Source organism: Dendrobates tinctorius, unplaced genomic scaffold (genome assembly GCF_039654945.1).
Source record: "Dendrobates tinctorius isolate UK_male_01 unplaced genomic scaffold, ASM3965494v1 ptg000043l, whole genome shotgun sequence".
Taxonomy (NCBI): domain Eukaryota; kingdom Metazoa; phylum Chordata; class Amphibia; order Anura; family Dendrobatidae; genus Dendrobates; species Dendrobates tinctorius.
Genome location: NW_027361711.1, coordinates 22,857,527 through 22,883,594, shown reverse-complemented (window position 1 = coordinate 22,883,594; position 26,068 = coordinate 22,857,527).

The window sequence follows — 26,068 nt, the reverse complement described above, 5'->3', positions numbered from 1 at the left end:
AGGCTGTGTGCCCACGATGCGATTTTTAAGCCTTTTTGCCGCGATTTTCGGCACGAAAACGCTGCGAAAACGTTTAAAAATCTTGTACAGAACGCACCCCATGCATTCCTATGGCATTCCGCACATGCTCTGCTAATGCTGCGCTTTTTTCCGCTGCGGAATCGCATCGCGGAAAAAATCACAGCATGCTCATTCTTTTGTGCGGAATCGCAAAGAATTGCCGCGATTCCGCACCCATAGGAATGCATGAGAACCGCTTACTTCCCGCATGTGGCTATGCCCACCATGTGCGAAGTTAAGCGTCTCATGTGCGGTTGGTACCCACGGTGTGGAGGAGAGGAGACTGTCCTCCTGGCCCTGGGTACCATACCCCTGTAAAAAAAAATAAAAAAATCGGGGTATATTTAACTTTCCGACGTCCCGCGCTGCCTTCCCGGGCCACAGCGTTCCCAGTAATGCCTTGCGGCAAGGTCCTGTGATGACGTAGTATCGTGTGACTCTAGCGGTCTCGTGAGATTGCTATAGCAACGCGAGACCAACGTCATCACAGGTCTCGCAAGGCATTACTGGGAATGCTGAGGCCCGGGAATGCAGCGCGGGATGTCGGAAGGTAAATATACCCCAATTTTTTAATTTTTTATTATTTTTTACATTCTATCTTTTACTATTGATGCCGCATAGGCGGCCTCAATAGTAAAAACCTGGTCACACTTGTCAAACACTATGTTTGACGAGTGTGACCAACCTGTCAATCACTTTCCAAGCGATGCTTCAAATCGCTTGGAAAGTGCTTGAATATCGCACGCGAAAATCGCGGCAAAATCGTGAACATAATCACCGTGAAATCGCGGTAAAATCGTGCGGGGGAAAAAAACACGCAAATTCTGGGAAGGAGTCCGGTTTTCAGTGTCCAGAATAAAAACCTACGTGGGCACATAGCCTTAGGCTAGTTTCACATTTGCGGATGGCCGAGCTGCGGAGGGCTGCGGACTTCCTCCATGAAGTACCGCCCAATGCCGCACCTCCTCCATTCAGTTCCGCCTACACCTGCATGCAGCCTGCGTACCTATCTTTAACATTGGGTACGCAGGTCATGCAGATGTATTTGGATACTTCCGCATGCATCGTTTTGACGATGCGGTGACCCACGTCAATCGCAAAATGTTGGAATTGGATGCGGTCGCCGCATCGTCAAAACGATGCATGCGGAGGCATCCACATACATCCGCATGACCTGCATACCCAATGTTAAAGATAGGTACGCAGGCCGCATGCAGATGTAGGCAGAGCTGACCATGCGGCAGTGGGCGGAGCTTCACAGAGGAAGTCCACAGCCCTCAGCAGCTCGGCCATCTGCTAATGTGAACCTAGCCTTACAAAGCTTTAAAAGAAAGTGGGGCTCAAAAAAAAGTGTCAACTATTTAGCTCACAAATGCGCTTGATTGACAAATTTCTCCCTCTTTCAGTTTATGAAAAACGTATCAATCAAGCAGTTTGAAAAAAGGCAGCGAAAGCTAGACTCTTCCCCCTTGTTTCTTTTTTTTAAATCTATATTCTCTATTACATGCTGTTTGGTAGGGACAAGGATGAAATGGCACTATAAGTCTAAGTTCACTCTGGGCGTTTTTGCTGAATTTTTTTTTCTGCAGCAAAACCTGATTTCTTAGCAGGAAAAAAGCTGCTGCAAAAACTCATGTTTTGGTGCGTTTTTGTTGTTGCTGTTTTGGTGCGTTTTTTTCATCTAACTTGTGTCTCTTTATGCGTGCTAATAAAGTTTAGTTCCTCCAGAGAAAAAAAAACTACTTCCTGTAAAACCATACCTGTAGATCACAATCGGACTGGAATAAAATTGCACAACACTCGGACCATTCGATTGCTGTACAATTTTTACACACAGATGTCCTTTGAAAAGCTGGCAATTCAGCAGCCGCGTACAGTAAAATCGCATTGTCACCTAACAGGACAGAACAGACAGATTGCATACAGTATATACACATAGAATAGCTAGATATAAAGATGTCAGTGACATACTGTATATAATTTCAGGTGCATCTCACAAAATTAGAATATCATCAAAAAGTTAATTTATTTCAGTTCTTCAATACAAAAAGTGAAACTCGTATTATATAGTCATTACAAAGAGAGTGATCTATTTCAAGCGTTTATTTCTGTTAATGTTGATGATTATGACTTACAGCCAATGAAAACCCAAAAGTTATTATCTCAGTAAATTAGAATACCTTATAATACGAGCTTGAAAACATGTTTTTCAAACCCAAAATGTTGTCCAGTAAATGCACTCAATACTTGGTCAGGGCTCCTTTGGCTTCAATTACTGCATCAATGCGGCGTAACATGGAGGTGATCAGCCTGTGGCACTGCTGAGGTGTTATGGAAGCCCAGGTTGCTTTGATAGCAGGCTTCAGCTCGTCTGCATTGTTGGGTCTGGTGTCTCTCATTTTCCTCTTTACAATACCCCATAGATTTTCTATGGGGATAAAGTTAGGCGAGTTTGCTGGCCAATCAAGCAGAGTGATACTGTTGTTTTTTGGTACTTTTGGCACTGTAGAAAGGTGCCAAGTCCAAGTCCAAAACCATCACTGGGGTTAATACCTCAGGAAGGGGCCTATTAAAGGTAAAAGTTATAAGACCATCTCCAAGCAGCTTGATGTTCCTGTGACTACAGTTGCACAAATTAATCAGAAATTTAAGCTCCATGGGACTGTAGCCAACCTCCCTGGATGTGGCCACAGAAGGAAAATTGATGACAAATCAAAGAAACGGATAATGCGAATGGTAACAAAAGAGCCCAAAAAAACTTTTATACAGATTAAAGGTGAACTTCAAACTCAAGAAACATCAGTATCAGATCGCACCATTTGTCTTTGTATGAGCCAAAGTGGACTTCATGGGAGACAACCAAGGAGGACACCCTAGTTGAAAAAAAAATCATAAAAAGCAGGACAGGAATTTTCCAGTCTACATCTTGATTAGCCACAAAGCTTCTGGGAGAATGGCTTATGGATAGATGAGACAAAAATGGAGCTATTTGTCCAGGTACATCAGCTCTATGTTCACAAACGGAAAAATGATGTATATCAAGAAAATAACCCTGTCCCTACTGTGAAACATGGAGAAGGCTCTGTTATGTACTGGGGCTGCTTTGCTGCATCTGGCACAGGGTGTCTAGAATCTGTGCAGGGTACAATGCAATCTCAAGACTATTAAGGAATTCTAAATATAATGTTAAGTTAAGGGTACCACCATTTCTGTCCAGGGCTATTTCATGAGTTTTAATTTTTAAAAATTCTGTAAAAGCATGGTTGAAAAGCAATTACTGATTTTCATTTGTTAATTTTCCTAGATTTTTTATTTGTTTTTACTTGTGTCAGATTCAAGTTATTTCTGACACCAATATGGGTTTTTCTGTCAATAAACAAGGGGTACCAACAATTTTGATCACGTGTGTGTAAGATGTGCTAATTCTGGCACTTAGCCTCACTCTTCCCACTTGCCCTGTAGCTGTGACAAGTGGGGTGATAGTTGATGTCACCTTTGTATTGTCAGGTGACATCAAGCCCAGAGGTTAGTAATGGAGAGGCGTCAATTAGACACCCCCATTACTAGCACTATAGTCACATTGTGTAACAACACACACACCCAGAATAAAGTCCTTTAATCAAAAGAATGACACAGAATCCTATAATCAATCTTAATTATACCATACTAACAGCATCACCCATCCCAGTGATGCCATTGTCCCCTGCAAGATAATTATAAAAACAAACAATTTTCCTCACCTGTCAGCTGAGAAGATAATAATCCATTTGTCCCCCAATGGGTCTAGATGCCTGCCACCTAGATGTAGCAGAGCTGACTGTGAGGTCACATCCTGCTGTCCTTGACTTCTCTGCAGTATAAATGAAGCAAAAAATGATATCTGTGTTTTTTGCGCATGTTTGTAGCATTTTTTCACCACCCATTCAAGTCAATGGGTGGAAAACACTGAAAAAATGCTGAAAGAAGTGACATGCTCTATGTCCAAAAAACATGCAAAGCCCAAAATACTGATGACAAAAAAAAAAACAATGTGTGTGCGTGAGATTTCTGAAATAGGCTTTGCTGCTACAATAAAAAGCAGCTGAAAATTAGCATAAAAAGAACAGCCAAAACGCCCAGTGTGAACATAACCTAAGGCTGTGTGCACATGTTGCAGATTTCATGCTTTTTTGTGGCATTTTTTCTGTGCAGATTTGTCACAAAATCTGAAGCAAAACCTGATGCCTGCAAAATAAATGAGAAACCTGTTGCGTCATGCACAAGTTAAGTATTTTAGACTTGCAGATTTAGTGCAGAAAATAATGTGCAGCATGTCAATTCTCTGTGCATTTTTGCCCTTTTCACCATTGACTTCACTCAAATCAAATTAATCAAATACAAAGGACGAAAACGCAGGCAAAGATGCACCAAAAACATATGTTTTTGCAGTTGTTTTTCCTGTCAAGAGATGCAGAAATTTTACTCAACATGTGCACATACCATAAAACAAACAAAAGAACACATTTTTTTCTAAGTAAGATTAGGTAGACATGCTCTGAGTTCTACATTTTCATTTCAAATCTTTTTAATATTTGGAAGATGTTGTTATTATCTTTCCCCATGTACCAAACAAGAGGAATGACAGATTGCAGCTCACAATCTGTAGAAGCTGTAAATGACCATGCCAACTAACAAAAATAAAATCTTTTGCTGAGGGATACAAGAAATATATACAGTTGTGGCCAAAAGTATTGACACCCCTGCAATTCTGTCAGATAATACTCAGTTTCTTCCTGAAAATGATTGCAAACACAAATTCTTTGGTATTATTATCTTCATTTAATTTGTCTTAAATGAGAAAACACAAAAAGAATTGTCCTAAAGCAAAATTGGATATAATTCCACACCAAACATAAAAAAGAGGGTGGACAAAAGTATTGGCACTGTTCGAAAAAACATGTGATGCTTCTCTAATTTGTGTAATTAACAGCACCTGTAACTTACCTGTGGCACCTAACAGGTGTTGGCAATAACTAAATCACACTTGCAGCCAGTTGACATGGATTAAAGTTGACTCAACCTCTGTCCTGTGTCCTTGTGTGTACCACATTGAGCATGGAGAAAAGAAAGAAGACCAAAGAACTGTCTGAGGACTTGAGAAACCAAATTGTGAGGAAGCATGAGCAATCTCAAGGCTACAAGTCCATCTCCAAAGACCTGAATGTTCCTGTGTCTACTGTGCGCAGTGTCATCAAGAAGTTTAAAGCCCATGGCACTGTGGCTAACCTCCCTAGATGTGGACGGAAAAGAAAAATTGACAAGAGATCTCAACACAAGATTGTGCTTTTGTGTTTTTTCATTTAAAACAAATTAAATGAAGATAATAATACCAAAGAATTTTTGATTTCAATCATTTTCAGGAAGAAACTGAGTATTATCTGACAGAATTGTTGGGGTGTCAATACTTTTGGCGACAACTGTACAAAAATCTTGCAATGTCTTTTTTTTTACTCTGCCTATTGCAGTTTGTAAGAAAATGGAAATGTGTTGACAGAATGTCTATCCCATGCATTGATATGATTTTTTAGCCATGTCTGAATTCATAACCTATTAAGAATAAAGAGTTAAAATTCTTGATCTGCTGCTGCCTCAAGCCTTTAAGGCCTCTTCATCTATGAAACTATGTTGATAACAAAAGATTTTCAGCATAAGTTTTAAAACATCATTGTAGTAATACCTAATATTACTAAGCTGAAAAACCACTGATAATTCAGAATAAAGGGTATTCTCATCATCTTAAATAGCGTTAGTTGGTAAGACAGCATGAAAATAAGCAAGTTGGAAATTGACTGATTTTTCTATCTGCTTTCAATTTCCTGCTATCAGAGCTTTGATCTTACATAGTATGCAGCTCGTTGCAGAGGAGACTGACCACCAGAACCTGACTGAGTGTGTGCAGTAGCTCCATTCACAGATGAGGAGATAACTCCTAAGATCCCAGTCACTTATCTCCAGCTGTCATGCTGTGTGAGGGAGAAGCTAGGTGCACAACAACTGGAAGAGGGTGGGAGAGCCCAAACACTAGGAAAGGGGGGAGTGGAGACCCCTAGGCAGGTCTGACAACACCCTGTCTGCCCTAGCATCCCTAATCCCTGCCTGCCCCTAGTGGTAGGCCCTGGATAGGGAGGGGATGAGGTGTCACTAGTCAGTCCAAACTACAACTGTGAGCATTAGTAAGCCCCACTACAACTAAACAAAAGCATGAAGACAGATGAGGGAATAGACTTTGCTTGAGATAACACAAGAGAGCTCATGCCAGCAATCCTCGAAGAGGCTACAAGAAGAAACTAGTCAACTTCTAGCACTTCCAATAGACAGAGGAAAATAGAATAATCACTGGTGCCTTGCTGAAGCATCTAAAGGTATTTAAACATCCCGCTAGGGTGTGTTAAAAAGCAGCAGATGGTGGAGATCACCACTAAGTCCAAGAGGGAGAAGGATATCACTCCACAGCAGAAATGCAATATCCAGGATGTGCCTACAGAGCCAATCGCAATGACCTTCAGCCGGACTGTCTGTCACACCTGACATACCTGTAACAGTACCTCCTCTTCTACGAGTGGCCTCTGGACACTCAGGACCTGGTTTCTCAGGATGAGAGGCATGGAAAGAATGAACCAGCCTAGGAGCATGCACCTCTGATGCAGAAACCCACATCCTCTCCTCAAGCCCATAACCCCTCTAGTGCACACCGTACTGCAGGGAATGACACCCGTGATACCAGCCCATTGATTTCTATTCAGCAGTTAGCTGTTCACTTCCCTATCCCTCTCAGCTCATGAGCTCTTTTTATAGGTCTTACCTGAAAAATCACAACACACCAGTGTTAGAATTATCTCTTTATGCTAATGTCAATATAGCTTGAGCTCAGCAGAAATAGACTGACAAAAACTGCCAAGGAAGAGTGCTCCCCTCCTCCTAACAACCAGGAAGAAAGGAGACTGCTAATATCTGTGATGCTCAAGACACCATTTGTGAATAATCCTTTAAAGGGCACAGAACTAAACAGGGGATTTCTGAATTAGTAACACTTTTGCAAAGCTCTCAGCTTACAGAAATTGCAGCTGCTTAACTTTGCATTTTAGAAAGAATTGCGCCAAAATCTACATTATCTTTAAAGGGGTTGTATTTTTTTCAAAAGGCAGGGGACATTATAACATAATAAAAGAAAGTATATTTGTAAGAGGAGGCAACAATACTCCTGAAGAAGCCCAGTGTGATGTATCACTAGTTCGAGAAGGCTGTCCCCTACTGTCCAGACGGGACCATGCGTAACCATCTGACACAGGAAGAGTTGCAGGGGGCACGAGTTCAAATGAGACAGTTAGCCAGGTGCCTTTGATGATGCAGTTCCCAGATATAACAGTTCTGCTCTCTAAACCAGGAGAGGATTTGGCGCCAAGACAGAGAAAGGTGAAAAAGTGTACCAAACACAATGCTGATGTCAGAGTGATAGGAATCAGCGAAAAGCATGTGCCAGCATGGTGCTGGTCGCTGTCAGACAGAGCCCAGATGTTACCAAGTGATATCTAAAGACCTGACTATGCCGGTCAAGACTGAGGACCACATTTACCCCAGTCAAAACCAAGATCTCAGATTGCACTGGACCAAGGTTTGAACCTCCACCTTACAGAGGCCAGATAACGCCAGTTAAGTAGCCGTAGCACAGCCCTCTTTTCTTCAGACCCAGGAGATACCTGCTGTTGGTTAAGCACTGAAGGTCCAGGAGGAGACCTTGACCAGAGGTGGATGCATGCAGTGATAGAAGGAAGACACGAGTGAGCCAGGCCATCGCTTCCAGGACCAACGGACTGTACAGGCGTTGGCCTAGGCTAGGACAACAGGTGGGGTGGAGGTTGGCTGGAGCAAAGGAGGCTCAATGTTTCTTGATAGACCTTGTTAGAAGGACTTGTGGCCTAGCCACAAAACCCGGTGAGTCCCGAGAGGGCCATTGCTTTGAGAAGAGATAACATTCAGCTCTCTCAGAATGCAACACTCAAGCACAGAAATAGCAAGCCCATCAGGGGGAATATATCTATAAGGGTTATTCTTAGTAACATTACGAAGTTCACAGGATGTAGTGGATCACTGTGCTGCGCATGTACTCCTGACCATCACCATACAGGCAGAGATAACCTGTATGATCCTCGATGGAGAGGCTCAGCAGACGGTCATGTACCTCGTGCCAAGAGACAGTGTCAAAGTGGACAAAGTGATTCAAATTTTAGAGGATATGCACGGTCACAGCACGGACTTAGGACACTACCTTATGTTTTTGTTTTGGCGGGTCCAAGGGGACTGTAGCCCAGTATGTAATTGCACTACAGAAAATGATGTCCCATATCACTAAAAAGACCCAAGATGTGTACAGAGGGCTGGGGCCACTAGATAAAGTAAAGTGGGATCAACTGGTTGCTGGACTGAGGGACCCTTACCTAAGCCAAGCCTTAAGGTAGCACCTATGACTGAACACTAATCTGAACTTTCTAGAGGTCAGAGCAGAGGCTCGGGTCCTAGAACGAAAAGCCCCTCCCTAGATGTGAGCAGTACGAAGTCCTGAGGTGGCTACCCCTTGGTTAACATATTCAGAGCCCTACTGGGCTTGGGAGCTGCCGCAGAAAATACAGGATATCAGAGGAGAGCTGTATAATATCAAGGGGACCCCACAGCTTGATGTGAAGGAAGGTCAGAGAGGGAAAGCTGCTTCTCATGTGCCCCACCCAATCCACATCTCCTCATGTGGTGGTGTGATATGTTATGTGGGTATCATTTTGTGTATATTTATATTTTACGGATTTCCATAGTGTTCTCTTGTTGCCCTGTATCATTCCGTGTCTTCCCATATTGTCTAGAGTCTCACTTACCTTCCAAAAGTCTGATAATTGAATTAGCTCACTTTCTGTCTGCAGCCTGACTGTATCTATAACCTCTTGATGAACCCCCTGTAGTGCCTTAATCCCCAAGGCACCTTTATCAGGTCTGGGAGGCGTGAAAACTGCCCCAACCTGTCTGATTACCCCTGAACATAAGGAGGGGGATGGGGAGGATAGGAGCTGTTCAAGCCAGACCATGTGTGGTGATGATCATGTGAAGACAGCACGTCAGAGTGAAGGGGAAGCATATGGACCCATTTTATCCTCTGCCTGCTGGATTATTGGACTCTCATCTCCTTGGACATTCATCCTGTTACTGAACTGCATTCGTGTTCTGGACTTTCGTATCCTCAGTGTGGTGGATTGTTTATGGACCTTTTAGTTTTGCCTATAATAAAGGTCTTGGGATTTTCCACACTTCCCTCACTCTGTTGATTGTGTGGTATCGGAGAAGGACCACTTGACACCTCAGTAGAATGCATTTCAGATTGCTGGACCTGTAGTGGAAGGTGAGACATACTGTAATAGGACTACCCAAATCAGGAAAGAAGGAGAAGGGGACATCCTTTAAACTAATGTGTCCCACAGTCGAGGAGCACACCGTGGGGTTCTGAGACCATACTTGCCGCTGAGGCTGAGGTGCTCTATTCTTGCCTTGCTTCACGTGCTTTGCTTTGTTTATTTCCTATATTATAGATATGGTATGCATTTTTGGGTTTTTTTACCAGTATATCGCCCCAGTCCTACAGTATATTCATGATATGTTTGGCATATACATAGTCACATTGGTATCATCTTGATTTGCCTTCTGCTGATGGGGACACCAATCTGTATATGCATATTCATAATTTTGGTACAATCTGCACCTATCCTTGTATATATTTCTGCATCATTATGGTTTTCTTATGATTGCTTGAATTACCTGACCTGACAGGGGTAAATGTTGATATACCATATTGCGCATCTTAATAGTTATTACATTATAAATCCAGGGGTGTAATGTACATCACTATTTGTGTTTTTACATGTTTTGAATTGTATGTCACTAGGTGTTAATAAAGTTGTTCTTATCACAATATACCCCAGATGTGCACATCGCATATATATGTATCCTTTTTCTCTTTTCCTACCTGATGATTGGGACATCCCACAATGGATATGAGTATTGTTTGGTGATGATTCACCACTTCACCAAATTTGCGGTGGTGACCGCAATTTGGGACCAGACAGCAGAAGCGGCGGTCAAAACCAGGACTTTATTCACGTATATGGGTGCCCAAAAAGGATTCATTCTGATCAAGGGGCCTGCTTCCAATGAAGAGTAATGTAGAAGCGACCAAGACCCGTGGACCAGCCGTAAAGTCCCGGAGCCCAGACTGCACTGGTCAAGGCCCAAATCTCTATCCAACACCGGTCAAGTTCCAGAGCACAGTAGACACCAGTTTAACTGGAGCCCTTCCCTCTTTCCCTCAGGCCCAGGAAATACCCGCCTCCGATCAAGCACCAAAGGTCCATGAGGAGACTTCGATCGAAGTAGGACACCTATGGTTAAGAAGGGAAACACGAGTGAGCCAGGCCAACATATGGTACAGGGGTCAGACAGGGCTAGGATAAGAGGTGGTGTGGGAGTCGGCTGAAGCAAAGGAGTCTCAAGGTTCCATGATAGACTTTGTTAGAAGGACTTGCGGCCTAGTGAGAAATCCCGCTGACCTGCACTAGGGCCACTGCTTCCAGAAGAGCTTGCTCAGTAGGTCTCCAAGGTTCGGGTGTTTCACCCCTGTCAGAGGGAGACAAGTAAAATCTCAAAGAGACTTCTCTGCTATTCAAATTGAGCTAAGACCTCTTGTATGTTCTATTGCAAAATTCACCTGTGCTTACTCTGTTTAGCTGTTTCCTAACTACTGTAAGATCAGGCTATAATGAGAAGAAATAGTTTGTTGTCTTTTTCCACCACATGCCCTCTGTATGTTGTATCCAGTCACCTGCTTTACATATTCTTTGGTTTCCATTAAGACAGGAGTCAATGGTGTCTTATTATTTGGTTATGTAGCAGCAGAGGCCTGTGATTGGCTGTAGCAATCAGGTAAATTGAATAGGACATTATTCAATGCATTATGAGGACTCATTCCAGTCACCAAGCACTGATGCCAATCACTGATGCCAATCACACCAATTCAGTGGTAAGGTGACTGAAGAATGGAACCTCATCACTTTAGTGAGGTGACTACTTGAGAAGTGGCTTGTGATGGAGCCATGAGGTTAGAGTTAAAGAAGCACTTCCATCAAATTTTTTATCCTCTTAATTTTTGGCAGTCATTATATTTTATGACATGGTATACTTACAATTGCTCATTTTGCCCTTCTACCCAACTAACGCTTCCTTTTTTTATTAGGTCTATAACATCACATGATTAAAAACTGACTGGCTGAATCATTCTAAGAGCAATGTAGAAACAGGAGGTCAATTTTACCTGTATGAGTCATAAGTCACTGGAAAAATTCTTAACACAGAAGGAGAAGCAAAGCAGCTGGATCAAGAGTTGAAGAGGTGAGTGATAAATACAGGGACAAGAGACTTCCTGTTTCTACATAGAGCAGAGAAAAGAGAATAATTATTTCAGTAGAAAGGAAAAAATGAGCAATTGTAAGTACCCAGCGCTATATAAGATAATGACTACAATATATTAAACGATGAAAACTTTAATGGGAGTACTTCTTTAATGAGCAAACATTGTAGGAATTCCTCACTCTGGCAGCAGTTGAGGATAGTACAGGCATGAAGTAGCTTGGTGCCAAACAACAGTAGGTTTATTAAAGTCCATAAGAAACAGCCTTTTCTTGGCACAATAGTAAAAATAAAGCAAACACTTCTCATTATCACAGACATGGGCCCATCTGTTTAAAGCACAGTAACTTCTGGTCAGACTCTCCAGACTGCTCAGTATAACACAGGTATTTTCCTCCTTACAGTGTGCAAAACAAGATAAACTTGTAGTTATGATACCTTTTATTGGCTAACAAAAACAAAATAATTGATGTTACAATGCAAGCTTTTGGGACTTCTGAGGTCCCTTCCTCAGGCATAGTTACATGCCTGAGGAAAGGACCTAGGAAGTCCCACAAGCTTGCCTTGTAACATAATTTATTTTATTTTTGCTAGCCATTAAAAGGTATCATAACTACAAGTTTATCTTGTTTTTCACACTGAGAGCATTATTTTTTCAACAGGCTAACACGGTACCAAACCATTTTTTTTCCTCCTTCCATACACATACCATTGTGAGTAGCTCAACAACCCTTTTAAATCAGCTGCACCTATCAGATAAGAAGATGGAAATGACTGGTCCCGCCTATCTCTACCAAGTCACTCCTCAAATCTGGACCCATGCTGCTCCATTAAACTGTCTTTCCAGGTATCACATCAATGAGGTAAGGAACCTCAGTGATACATACATTCCATGCAGGACTCGTCAAGCTGCAAACTTACACCTTTTTAATTATTTTATAACATTTTCTGACTTTTAACATTTTTCTGTAAGCTGGATAGCTGATGTAGTCAAATCCTGGCTCACTATATACCCTTGAAAATCCACTCACTATATGACGTTATTCCCTAATGTACAGCCTTTGTATAACAATCCAAGTAACATACTGAGTGAAGTTAGCAACCCATGGTAAACAAAAGCAAGAGTTTCAGAATTTGAAGTTGTCTTCAGAGAAGTACATACCTCTAGTGCAGATGCACCAGGGCCCAGAGATGGAGGGGGCCCGGTGACAATAGAGACTATTTCAGCTGGATATTTGCCCCAGGATTCACATTCAGCTGACGTTGCAGTGCAGGGGGCTCTTTGCTCTCTGCACTGCAGTACATGCCGCCATCCCATCAGAAGTTGATAGCTAACTTTGGTTCATCTGTGACTGGCAGCGCATGGCAGTGATGTCATCTGCTGCCCTTTGCTTACACGCCAAAGTCAGATATCGGCTCTTGCGCTCGGTATTGAAGACACTGCACAGTGTGGGAGCAGAGGAAGGTAAGAATATTTTTTTTTTTAAGTATTGATAAAAAACAAGGAGCATTATACCAAGATGGGAACCAGGATGGGGCATAGTATCCCTGGAAAGGGACCAGGATGGGGCACATTATACCAAGAAGAGGAATATTATACCAGCAAGTGGACCAGGATGTGGGACATTATACCAGGATGGGGTACATTATACCAGGAAGGGGACCAGGATAGGTTATATTATACCTGGAAGGAGGACATTATATCATGATGGGGACATTATACAAATTAGCCAGATTGGGAGACATCTCAGGAAGGGGCCCAGTATGAGGGACATTATACCAGGAATGGGACTAGGATGGGGGACATTATACCAAGAAAGAGCCCCTGTTGGGGGACATTATATCAGGAAGGTGCTTAAAATGTGGTAAATTACTACTGGAAAGAAACAAAATAGAAGAGAGGAGGAGGCGCCCCTCGTGTGATACCTGATGGTCAAGTGGAAGAGGTTGAGAACAAAGTACACTACCCTGCCGTGGTAATGCTGTCAGCATAACCACGTTTGCAGAGCCTGTGGTGCTTATCGGGCACTATTCACATCCCCTCTTACGGGTTCGGTTTAGCCGGTTACGTGGAATGTCACATGATGCTAAAGTCACCGCAGGTCCTCTGTCTTTTGGGTCCTGCAGGATGGTTGATAGTCTGCTGGGTCCGTGCTGCACCAAGCCGCTCACCCAGAAGGGTGTAAAATGCAAGGAAGGAAAAGAATGGCTGATTAGGGTGCTCAGACCAAGACAGACACTTGTTTTAGACAGAAAAGATCTATCTTTACTTGGTCATTGTCTCCTCATGAAGCTTTTCGGTGGTGAATCTGCCTTTATCAGGTGATAAATTATTTTATTTGAAAGACAGAGACTCCTTTATTTTAAATAAATACTCCTCATCCATCTTTTTTCCATTTTTTACTATAAAATAAAAAAATAATAAACCACCATATTCCTCACCTGTCCACTGAGAATCCCTATATGATGCTGTTTCGCAAAGAAATCCAGCTCTACTACATCTGGGTGCTTTGTTGAGCACTGGCATGATGCAACCGCTCAGCAAGCCAGCCAGAACAAACTGAGACAGGAGTGTAATCATGCAGTGTTTAGCACTGACATGAGCATGGTCCCCGGAGTTCATAACTTATGAATCCCAGTCACCTCTCTGACATCACCACTTGCTGTGTGAGAACTTTCTCACCATGGTAGTGGTAACGTCAGTGAGGGGATCGGGGTTCATCAGCTATGAATTGCGGCGACCTTTCTCATGTCAGCGATAAACACTGCAAGTCATGTCACAACAATGTGTTCTGGCTGGCTTGCTTAGCAGTCGAATCATGCCAGCGCTCAACAAACCACCAACATGTAGCAGAACAGAACTGGAGTTCTTCGTGGGACAGCATCACATAGGGAATCTTGGCAGACAGGTGAGCAATAAGATTTTTTTTTACAGTAATAAATGGGAAAAGAGGGATGAGGAGTATTTATTTAAAATAAAGTAGTCTGTGTCTTTCTTTAAAGCTAAATAAATAAAAAATAAATGAAAACATGGTGTGGGGTCCCCCGTTAATTTTCATAACAAGCTGAGGGAAAGACGATGGCTGGGTGCCAATATTAATATTCTGGAAATGGGCCAATATCCATAAAGATTCCCAAGCTATTAATATCATCTCACAGCTGTTTGCTTAGCCTTTACTGGTTATTATAGAGGAGAACCTCCAAAGAAAACAATGTGGGCCCCCTCTATACTCAATAAACAACAAAGGTTAAACAGACAGCTGTGGGCAGATATTAATAGCCTAAAAATAGCCATTGATATTGGCCCCTTCCCAGCCTAAAAACATCAGCTCTCAGCCACCACAGAAATGGCACATCCATTAGACACATCAATTCTGGTGCTTAGTCTGGCTCTTCCCACTTGCCCTGGTGTGGTGGAAAGTGGGATAATAGTTGTTGGGTTGCTGTCAGCTTTATAACCCCATAGTCAGGTTGTTAAAACTACACAGTCAAAATAAACACCTTTAATTGAAAGAAAGACACAGACTCCTTTATTTTAAATAAATACTCCCATCCCTCTTTTCCCATTTATTACTTGAAAGGAAAGTAGAAAATAATAAAACATCATTTTTCTCATCTGTCCCAGGAGAAGATGCCACAGGGATCCAAATGGTTTGGAGAGCAGGATCCGATTGGTTTGTAGACCAGTCACATCAGTGATGAGAATGCTCTCCATGCCAGACTGTGAGAAACGCTGCCTGCCTGTGACCGGTGGTGACATCATTAAGGTTACTGCCAGTCACAGGCAGAGCTTCTCAGTCTCTGCTCAGTGTGAGCAGTCTGGCATGGAGAACAGTCTCATCACTGATGAGACTTCTCTCCAAACCATCAGGATCATTGTGGGACAGATATGGATCATTTTCCCGTCAGACAGGTGAGGAATATGGTGTTTATTTATTTTTAATTTTTGAAAATAAATGGCTAAAAATAGGGTAGGGATTTATTCTTTAAAAAAAAGAATGAGTTTATTTAAAATAAAGGACTTTAATCTTTCTGTGTCTTTAGTACAATCTGACTATGGGGTTAGTAAAGGGGGTGTCTTCCACACGCCTCTCCATAACTAACCCTTGGGGTTGATGTCCATTGACATTTACAAAGCTGATATCAACCACACAACTATTGCAACTGGGCAATTGGCAAGGGGCGGGGGAAAGCTCCAGAAATGGCTCATCGAATAAATGCGACTTTTTTGGAGTGGCTGCAGGCTGCTATTTTTAGGCTGGGGGGCTGAATATACATGGTACACCTTACCAGTATGAGAATACCAGCCTCCAGCTGTCTGCTTTACCTTGGCTGGCTGTTAAAAAATGGAAGGGACCATACTACGTTTTTTATTTTTTTAATTATTTAATTAATTTAAAAAGAATGACATGGGACTCCTCTATTTTAAATAACCAGCCAAGAAAATGTTAACAGTTGGGGGCTGCATCTTTCCACATTGATGTGTCATCCTGGATGTGTTGCACTACCTGAGCAACTTCTTTGGGTTATACTGTGCCACTAGGGGTGAGAGAAATTAGAAAATTAAAAAGTGACGAAAACAACAGCCCAAAAGGATGATAAATAAATAAACAGAGAAATTGTCTGTGATCATCACCGGCAGAGCCACTCTTTTATAGGGGTTGTCTTGCTAATTGCCTATCATTTCTACCTGTTGTCTGTTCCATTTGCACAGCAGGCGGAGAAATTGATCCACCATCAGTGTTACTTCATAACTGGACAGGTTCATTTCACAGAAGTGTGATTGACTGGGAGTACATTGTTTTGTTTCCCTTTATTTTTTTGAGAAGTTGTATGTGAATTGGCATTAAAAAATGTTACATTTATGTATTTGATAATGCAGTTCTTCTTGGAAGACCATACTTTTACATAATTATTATTATGCACAATACACAATTTACAGTGAAATAGAATGTTTGGTAGAACATACATATTTTATATTATTATATATGATTGCTTTTTTGAAATGTCATCATAAGGGCACACAAAGAGTCTTGTGCTTTGTTTTGTTTCTCTAAGGTTTCTTACAAAATAGGTCAACCATCAGATAATATTATTCTGCACCAATGCAGTAATATCAAGATGATGTTGGTTATGTTTCTATTCCAGAAAATGAAATATAACAGAAAAATGTAGCAACTTATAGTAACTGACTAAACAAACCTCTAGATTTTAGTTCCCTTTTAAAATGTTCTTTTTTTTAATAACAACAATCTCTGTCCATATAGGACATATGAGCTTTATACAAGGGGGATCCCATGTCAAGCACCTTCCTACTTGATCCAGAGTACAGATTGCCAGGCAGGGCCACATTTACTGCTCACACTCTCCTGGTCACTAGGCTTATGTGTATTATGTTTACTAAATACCCTTATTATTATTACTACCTTCATGCAATTTTTGCAATTTATTTTTTACTTTTTTATTTTAGCATATTTGTTTTTTGTTTTCTCTGCATAAAGGTCATGTGCTTATATGCATTTACATTTTGCATACACATTAATTTACTTTTTCAGCTCAGACTTAGTTTCTCATTTAGCTCAATGTGTATTCTTCTGCATATAAAGGTGTGACCGCCCTGTTTCTGAGTTGGAAAATCCATCCTGTCTAGCCTATGCTTTTACTAGTGGTTTAATCCCTCTATCTTTGTTCACATTTACATCACTTGACAAGTGGGAAGGTTTTAAATACAGGAGTTAGGACTGTCCTACAAGGGTTGCCGTGATGTGGCGGGATGGCTTGTACATTCTTTTGATCAAAATTATGTTTACTAAATACCCTTATTATTATTATTACTACCTTCATTGAAGTTTTGCAATTTATTTTTTACTTTAGGATAATTGTTTTTTGCTTTTGGCTTTCCTTGATTATACCGCATTAAAGGGCACTTGTTATGTAAAAAAATACATATTAACCTGCAAATATGGGGTTAATCTGCAGGTCAATAGCATTCTAGAGCTTCCTGGCGCCGACACTGAGAGCCCCGCTGCCGGGAGAAAATTAACATTATTACTCCCCGCAGCCTGGGGCTTTCAGTCATAGAAGTGAGCCTACTTGGCTTCAGTCAGCATTCAGTACATATTATGTGTAATGCTAAGTTCACACATTGCGTTTTTGCATTGTTTTTTTTTTTTTGCAGCTTTTGTTTATGCAAGTTTTCTGGTGAGTTTCAAAGTACTAGCAAAGTCAACGAGATTTGTTTTTTTTCCTCACTATTTTGTCATAAGAGCTTGTTGTTTTTTTGTTTTGTTTTTTTTGTTGCAAAATGCAACATGTCACTTCTTTCAGCGTTCTTTCAGTGCTTTTGCAGCTTTTTTCCCACAACTGGAAAGCAATGGGTAGTGCAAAAACGTTACAAAAATGCTGCCAAAGCTAAGCAAAAAATGCAGGTGTCTGGCATTGCTGCATTTTTGGTGCCGAAATGTGATGAAGTTGAATCAGATATTTTTTTTTGGCACTAAATCTTATGAACAAGAGACAAATGTACCCTGAGAAACACGCAGCAAAAACAAAGTAAAACCTGCTCTTTGTATAAGCAGCTTAAACGCGGTTTAAATTTGGCATAAAGAAAACCACAGCAAACATGCAACATGTGAACATAGCTTTTGACTGCCCCAGCACTGGCTGACAGCCGACTCGAGTGCTGGGGTCTCTTTACAATCACCACTCACTTTGTACTGAGTCGCGCTGGCCTACCCCTATGACTGAACGTCCAAGGCTGTCGGAAGGAATAATAAATATATCACTAGTGAATGAAGTAGGCCGGGGTCACACTTGCGAGAAACTCTCATGAGTCTCGCGTCTCAATACCTGGCACTGTCGCCAGCACTTGGGACTAGAGTGTGTGGCTGCATGTATTTCTATGCAGCTGAGCGCTCCTGTCCGAGTGCCGGCGGCAGTTCCAGGCATTGAGACGCGAGACTCATGCGAGTTTCTCGCAAGTTTGACCCCGGCCGTATAGATATATACCAGTAGTGAAAAAAATAAATGCTAAAATACAAAGTCATAAGAAAATGAAAAAAATGTATCAAAACATCAGGTCCTTAGAAGTCCTGACAATTAGTTAAATATAAGCTGAGATGAACAAAACATGACAAATTACGCCATGTCATTATTTATTTTAATTAAAACTAGGCCAAATGCAGATGCAGTGTTGGAAATATTAAGTACACCCTCACAGCTTCCTTAGGAATTAGGAGTTATTTATATGTTAAGGCAATGGTTATATTTTTTTTATCAAACTGCATATATTTGAGTGCAATCAACTTATGTACTGCACTTCGCTGCATGCCAGTCTGGTGAAGCATGTACTTGCTGAGATTAGTAAAGGTATGTTTCCACAGTCAGCAAACGCAGTGGATTGGATGCTGCATACAGCCGCAGCGTCCAATCCGCAGCAGCCAGATGTTACAGCATAGTGGATGGGATTTTATGAAATCCCATCTCCATTATGCATGCAGGGACACCTCCGGCTTCCCTGCGCAACTGGACATGCGGTGCGTCTTTCTAGACCGCAATATGTCTATTTATCTTGCGGAGACGCTCAGTCTCCGCAAGATAAATATCACCGTCCTATGTATTGGATGTGGTGATTCCGCATGGTTCAATGAACACCCGCGGAATCACAGCGCGTACAAAAGCCGGCAGCGCTTTGGACGGAGCGGACATGTGCTGTGTCGAAAGCGCTGCCAGTACTGACCATGGAAATATACCCTTAGGGTTTAGAGCTGCAGTCACACTACCTGACAATGATTGACAGTCTCTGCGCTGCTCAGATGTTTACAGTTCGCTCTTCTCCAGGTGGTTCTGCTTTGAGCAGTTAGCACTTAGCATTAGAGTTGAGCGACTTTTGTTTTTTTAGGTCGCGTTTCGTTTCGTGAAACCCGACTTTTCCAAAAGTCAGGTCGAGCAAGATCGTCCGATTATAGGGAAAAGTCGGGGTCGTCCCGAAACACGAAACACGAAATTTCAACTTTGCAAGTGCTCTGATCCTGAGCAAGCAGGGGGGGGGCCACTCGTTGGCGACGGCACTGGCACAGGGCCCCTGATAGTACGGTGGTGTGTCTGATGGCGGGTGGGCCGAACCTGCACTTTCATCTGCAGCTTCCTCTTTGTCACCGTGTAAGATGGAACTGTATATGGGAAGGGTAACCTGAGTTTCATCAGGGTCAGATTCAGGCCGTGTAGCGTGCGAGGGGAATGTAGTGGTCTGGGTCAATGTACCAGCAGATTCATCGAGCAGTGGCTGGGCATCAGTGCACTTGTGTCGCCCCCAGGAGTACGGTCGCCACAGTGGCATTACCTTCTTCCTAGGGAGTGTGATGTCATGCTTGGGAGCAACGAACGATCTCTCTAGCAGGTTAACTGATTGAGCGGCGTTATTCCCACGAGTCATGACCCTCCAAACAGCGTTCATGAAGGCAAAGTGTTTGTTTTACGTGGGCAGTATGGTTGCAAAGCTGAACCTTAAAGGAATGTCCAGAAGGGCACCACCAGGAGTGGAGCCTACGGTTAAATTCGACTCCACCTGGGAAACCTCAACCATGCCAGCTACAGAACAGATGCACACATTGCAAGCTTAATTCCGTTAACGAACGAGACTCCGTCATGCCCCGCGGTCCGAGTCCGGCTTACTAGAGGGACACGTGAGGCTCTGGCACATGAGATTGGCCAATAACTGGTGTGTCATGCCCTTACATGTCCGTGGCTGCATGTGCGCTACACTGAAAAGGCCAGCGTTTGTCGCTTACAGGTGCAGATAACCCGCTGAACAACGTTAGTGATGGGGATCACTGATGACAATTATTACCCGCGAACAATGATTTCCCAGTAAGTGCAGGTCAACCGCAGTTCCGGAATTAGGCCTAACCGTCATTCCTGAAAAAATGAAAAACGTGTGCAAACCACAGGTGCTGTAGCTTGCTTAACAGCTCGCCAGCCGTTCTCACGCCCAGTATGGATTGCACGTGATTGCACAAAGGTTAGAAAGGGTACCGTATCCCCGGATAACATGTATGGATAGCGTACACATTCAAAATATATGTCTGTACATCAGGAGGCAGGCTCAGACGGTGTTGGGCCCAGTATGGATTGCACGTGATTGCACAAAGGTTAGAAAGGGTACCGTATCCCCGGATAACATGTATGGATAGCGTACACATTCAAAATATATGTCTATACATCAGGAGGCAGGCTCAGACGGTATTAGGCCCAGTATGGATTGCACGTTATTGCACAAAGGTTAGAAAGGGTACCGTATCCCCGGATAAAATGTCTGGATAGCGTACACATTCAAAATATATGTCTATACATCAGGAGGCAGGCTCAGACGGTGTTAGGCCCAGTATGGATTGCACGTGATTGCACAAAGGTTAGAAAGGGTACCGTATCCCCGGATAACATGTATGGATAGCGTACACATTCAGAATATATGTCTATACATCAGGAGGCAGGCTCAGACGGTGTTAGGCCCAGTATGGATTGCACGTGATTGCACAAAGGTTAGAAAGGGTACCGTATCCCTGGATAACATGTATGGATAGCGTACACATTCAAAATATATGTCTATACATCAGGAGGCAGGCTCAGACGGTGTTAGGCCCAGTATGGATTGCACGTGATTGCACAAAGGTTAGAAAGGGTACCGTATCCCCGGATAACATGTATGGATAGCGTACACATTCAAAATATATGTCTATACATCAGGAGGCAGGCTCAGACGGTGCTAGGCCCAGTATGGATTGCACGTGATTGCACAAAGGTTAGAAAGGGTACCGTATCCCCGGATAACATGTATGGCTAGCGTACACATTCAAAATATATGTCTGTACATCAGGAGGCAGGCTCAGACGGTGTCAGGCACAGTATGGATTTGACGGCCCAGATTACACAGCGGAGGAGCAGGGAGAGGTAAAGATTGCAAATGCTGGGGCCCTGCCCAAGCAAGGGGGGCCCACTCGTGGGCGTCGGTACTGGCACTGGGCCCCTCATAGTACGGCAGTGTGTCTGACGGCGGGTGTGCACCACCACCGTCAGAGACACTTGATTGCACTATGAGGGACCCTGTGCCAGTGCCCGCACCCAAGAGTCAGCCTACCCACCTGTCCAGGGCAACGGCACTCGCACGGTGTCGTGCGCTAGGTGGTGACCTCGGCCATGGTGGGGAGGCAGCACAGATAGAGAGTTTTAGAAAGTGGCATATGTTGATGTTGGACATTCAGCTGATGCAAAAGGCGAAATAGGTGAAGTCCCAGGAAGAGGTGGACCAAAGCAAGCCATTTTTCTGTCACCCTATGTGTCATCAGGGGAAGGTGGGACAAAATCCTTGGAAACCCATGCATGGTTCATTTTAATGAAGGTTAGATCATCCACATTTTGGGTTGACAGACGGGTCCTTTTTTCTGTCAGGATTGATCCAGCTGCACTGAAGACTCTTTCCGATAGCACACTTGCAGCTGGGCAAGCGAGCTCCTGTAAGGCATATTGGGCCAATTCACGCCAGGTGTCCAGTTTAGTGGCCCAATAGTCAAAGGGGAATGACCTGTGTGGGAGAACATCGATATGGGAGGAAAAGTAGTTTGTAACCATAGTTGACAACTGCTGTCTCCTGTCACTTTCCATCGATGCAGTATTACCAGTTGTGTGAGCGGTATTTGAAAAATCAGTCCACAACATTGTCATGAAACCCCTGTCTCCAACGCCATTTCTGCTGTGTGCACCACGAACACCTCTGCCAAGCTGCCCCCGGCCCGTACGGCTCGTGTGAGAACCATCACCGCTGCTGTGTGCTAGGAATGCCTCAAGCAACCGATTTACCAGAGTTGCCTGTTTATTAGCCAATATTAGGTCAAGGTTCTCCTGTGGCATGATGTTTTGTAATTTGCCTTTATAGCGTGGATCCAGGATGCTGGCCAACCAGTAGTCGTCATTGTTCATCATTTTGGCAATGCGTGGGTCCCTTTTTAGGATCTGCAAGGCATAATCTGACATGTGGGCCAATGTTCCCAGTGTCAATGATGCACTGCGAGTGCTGGTTGGAGGAGCACTTTCTGGCAAATCCACATCCCTCCAGTCACGCACAAACCCTGTACCAGACCTTGCCACGCCAACATTTTCACTTGCCCCATGAGATGCATCCTCCTCCCCTAAGTAATCATCCCCATCATCCTCCTCCTCCTCCTCTTCTTCCTCCACCTCGTCCAGGAGAGGTCCCTGAGCAGACAATGGCTGAATGTCATCAAGGATTCCCTCCTCCTCTTCCTCCTCATCAACATTGGCTGCAGACGCCTGCTCCTTAAGGTGCGTCAAAGTTTGCATGAGCAGACGCATAAGTGGGATGCTCATGCTTAGGATGGCGTTGTCTGCGCTTACCAGCCGTGTGCATTCCTCAAAACACTGAAGGACTTTACAGAGGTCTTTCAGCTTCGACCACTGCACACCTGTCAACTCCATGTCTGCTCTCAAAGTGCCTGGCCGTGTATCCTCCCACAAATGCATTATGGCCTGCCTCTGCTCGCACAGCCGCTCCACCATGTGCAGGGTGGAGTTCCACCTTGTTGCAATGTCGATAATGAGGCGGTGGTTGGGAAGGTGGAGCAATCGCTGCAGCTTCTGCATACGAACGGAGTGTACAGGCGACCGGCGGATGTGCGCGCACAGTCTTCGCACCTTCTGGAGCAGGGCTGTTAACTCCGGATAATTTTTGAGGAAGCACTGCACCACCAGGTTCAAGGTGTGAGCCAAGCAAGGTATATGGCTGAGTTTTGAGAGGGCTATGGCTGCCACAAAATTACGGCCGTTATCACTAACTACCTTGCCTGCCTCAAGATGTACACTGCCCAGCCATGACTCAGTTTGTCGCTTCAAGTACTCGGCCAGCACCTCGGCGGTGTGTCTGTTGCCCAAACACATCATCTGCAACACAGCCTGCTGACGCTTTCCACTAGCTGCTCGATAGGGGGACACATCGTGTGCAACAGTGGCAGCTGCAGATGGAGTGCTCGTACGACTGCGCTCTGTGGACGAGCTTTCGCTTCTGGAGGAGGAGGAGGAGGAGGGTTGAACGCCTACAGCCAACTGTTTCCTATACCGTGGGCTAGGCAGCACTGTCCCACCACCGCTGTCCCCTGTGGACCCTGCATCCACCACATTAACCCAGTGCACAGTGATGGACACGTAACGGCCCTGGCCATGCCGACTGGACCATGCATCAGTTGTGAGGTGCACCTTTCCGCTCACTGACTGCTTGAGTGCATGGACAATGCGGTCTTTCACATGATGGTGGAGGGCTGGGATGGCTTTGCGAGAGAAGAAGTGGCGACTGGGTAGGTCATAGCGTGGTACTGCATAGGCCATGAGTTCGCGGAAAGCTGTGCTTTCCACCAACCGAAAGGGCATCATCTCAAACGAGATTAGTTTGGCAATGTGGGCGTTCAAACCCAGTGTACGCGGATGAGAGACTGAGTACTTTCTTGACCTACTCATAGTGTCTGGGAGGGTGAGCTGGACTTGAGAGCTGCATATGGTGGAAGTAGCGGTGGACAGGGCAGACTGAGAGAGGGTTGATGATGGTGATGGAGTTGGTGTTCTTTCTGATGGCCTAGAATCAGTCTTTCGTTGATATAACAGTGGGATTCCCTGACTGCTGTGGCCTTGCAACGACACCTCAACATTTGCTGCTGTGCTAACCGGTGGGCTTACAGTGGGGGAAACAATGTAGCGTTGCTGACTACCTTCGTTGTGATCAGTTGCACATGTGGCACTTGAGGTTTGGTGTTGTGTCCACGCTTGCAAGTGCATGCTGGTTAAATGTCTAAGCATGCAACTGGTATTCAAATTTTTCAAATTTTTCCCTCGGCTAAAGGTCTTTGTGCACTTCTTACAGATAACCTTGGCCTGATCATGAGGATTTTGTTCAAAAAAGTGCCACACTGCACTCTTCCTACTTTGGCAGACATTTTGCGGCCTAGCATGCTGTGATCTTTTGACCCTGTGGACAAGCTGTCCAGCAACTCTTTTGATGTTTGGAACCTGTCTTTGGAGTGCTCCAGGCCTGCCAGATAACAGCTGTTGCGATGTCGATGTCTGCTGTGGATGCTCCTCATCTGAGCTATTGGAAGCAGCACCCTCTTCCCCCAATGGATGCCAATCTGGGTCAACAACTGGGTCATCCATCACCTCCTCTTCTATGTCATGTGCACCTTCCTCTGTGTCACCGTGTATGGTGGTATAGTGTGCGGGAAGTGGCACCTGAGTCTCATCAGGGTCAGAATCTGGCTCTGTACACTGCGAGGACAATGTAGTGCTCTGAGTGAATGTACCAGCAGAATCATCCATCAGCGGCTGTGCATCAGTGCACTCCATGTCAGATTCATCTTGGCCTGGGTAATTCACCATTTGACTTGATAATCCAGGCATGGTATGTGAAAACAGCTCCATGGAGTAATCAGTAGTATGGCCTGCGTCATCCTTCAATCTTGGTTGGGGTGAAGGACACAAGGAAAGGTGTGGTTCATGAACATGAGCCTCCAATGATGACTCAGTGCTTTTACTTTTTACAACTGAAGAAGAGGAGGCGATAGAGCTGGAGGCTGAGTCAGCAATGTAAGACAAAACTTTTTCCTGATGCTCTGGCTTTAAAAGCGGTTTGCCAACTCTTAGAAAACTAAGCGTTCAAGGCCTTATGTAGCCAGACGATGACGCAGGCTCAACACCTCCTGCATTCGGTCCTATTTTGCTCTTGCCACTACCATCAGATCCACCACCAACACCATCATTACCAGCTGCCAACCCCCGCCCAATTCCACGGCCTCTTCCACCAGCCTTCCTCATTTTTGGTAGAAATGTAGACAAAATCCAACAAACTATATAGTAATGTAAAACAAGGTACAAGGTGTCTATAGGACAGGGGAGATTTTGAATTTCTGCAGACACTTGTGGACACTGGACACTTTTGGATTGTGTGAGGCCCACTGATATCTGAGCGCTATGTCACAGGCTCGATGGCACAGCTGTGACAAAAGTGACGAGAGGATAAGGGAGATTTTGAATTTCTGCAGACACTTTTGGACACTGGACACTTTTGGATTGTGTGAGGGCCACTGATATCTGAGCGCTATGTCACAGGCTCGATGGCACAGCTGTGACAAAAGTGACGAGAGGATAAGGGAGATTTTGAATTTCTGCACACACTTGTGGACACTGGACACTTTTGGATTGTGTGAGGCCCAATGAATATCTGAGCGCTATGTGACAGGCTCGATGGCACAGCTGTGACAAAAGTGACGAGAGCATAAGGGAGATTTTGAATTTCTGCAGACACTTGTGGACACTGGACACTTTTGGATTGTGTGAGGCCCACTGATATCTGAGCGCTATGTCACAGGCTCGATGGCACAGCTGTGACAAAAGTGACGACAGGATAAGGGAGATTTTGAATTTCTGCACACACTTGTGGACACTGTACACTTTTGGATTGTGTGAGGCCCAATGA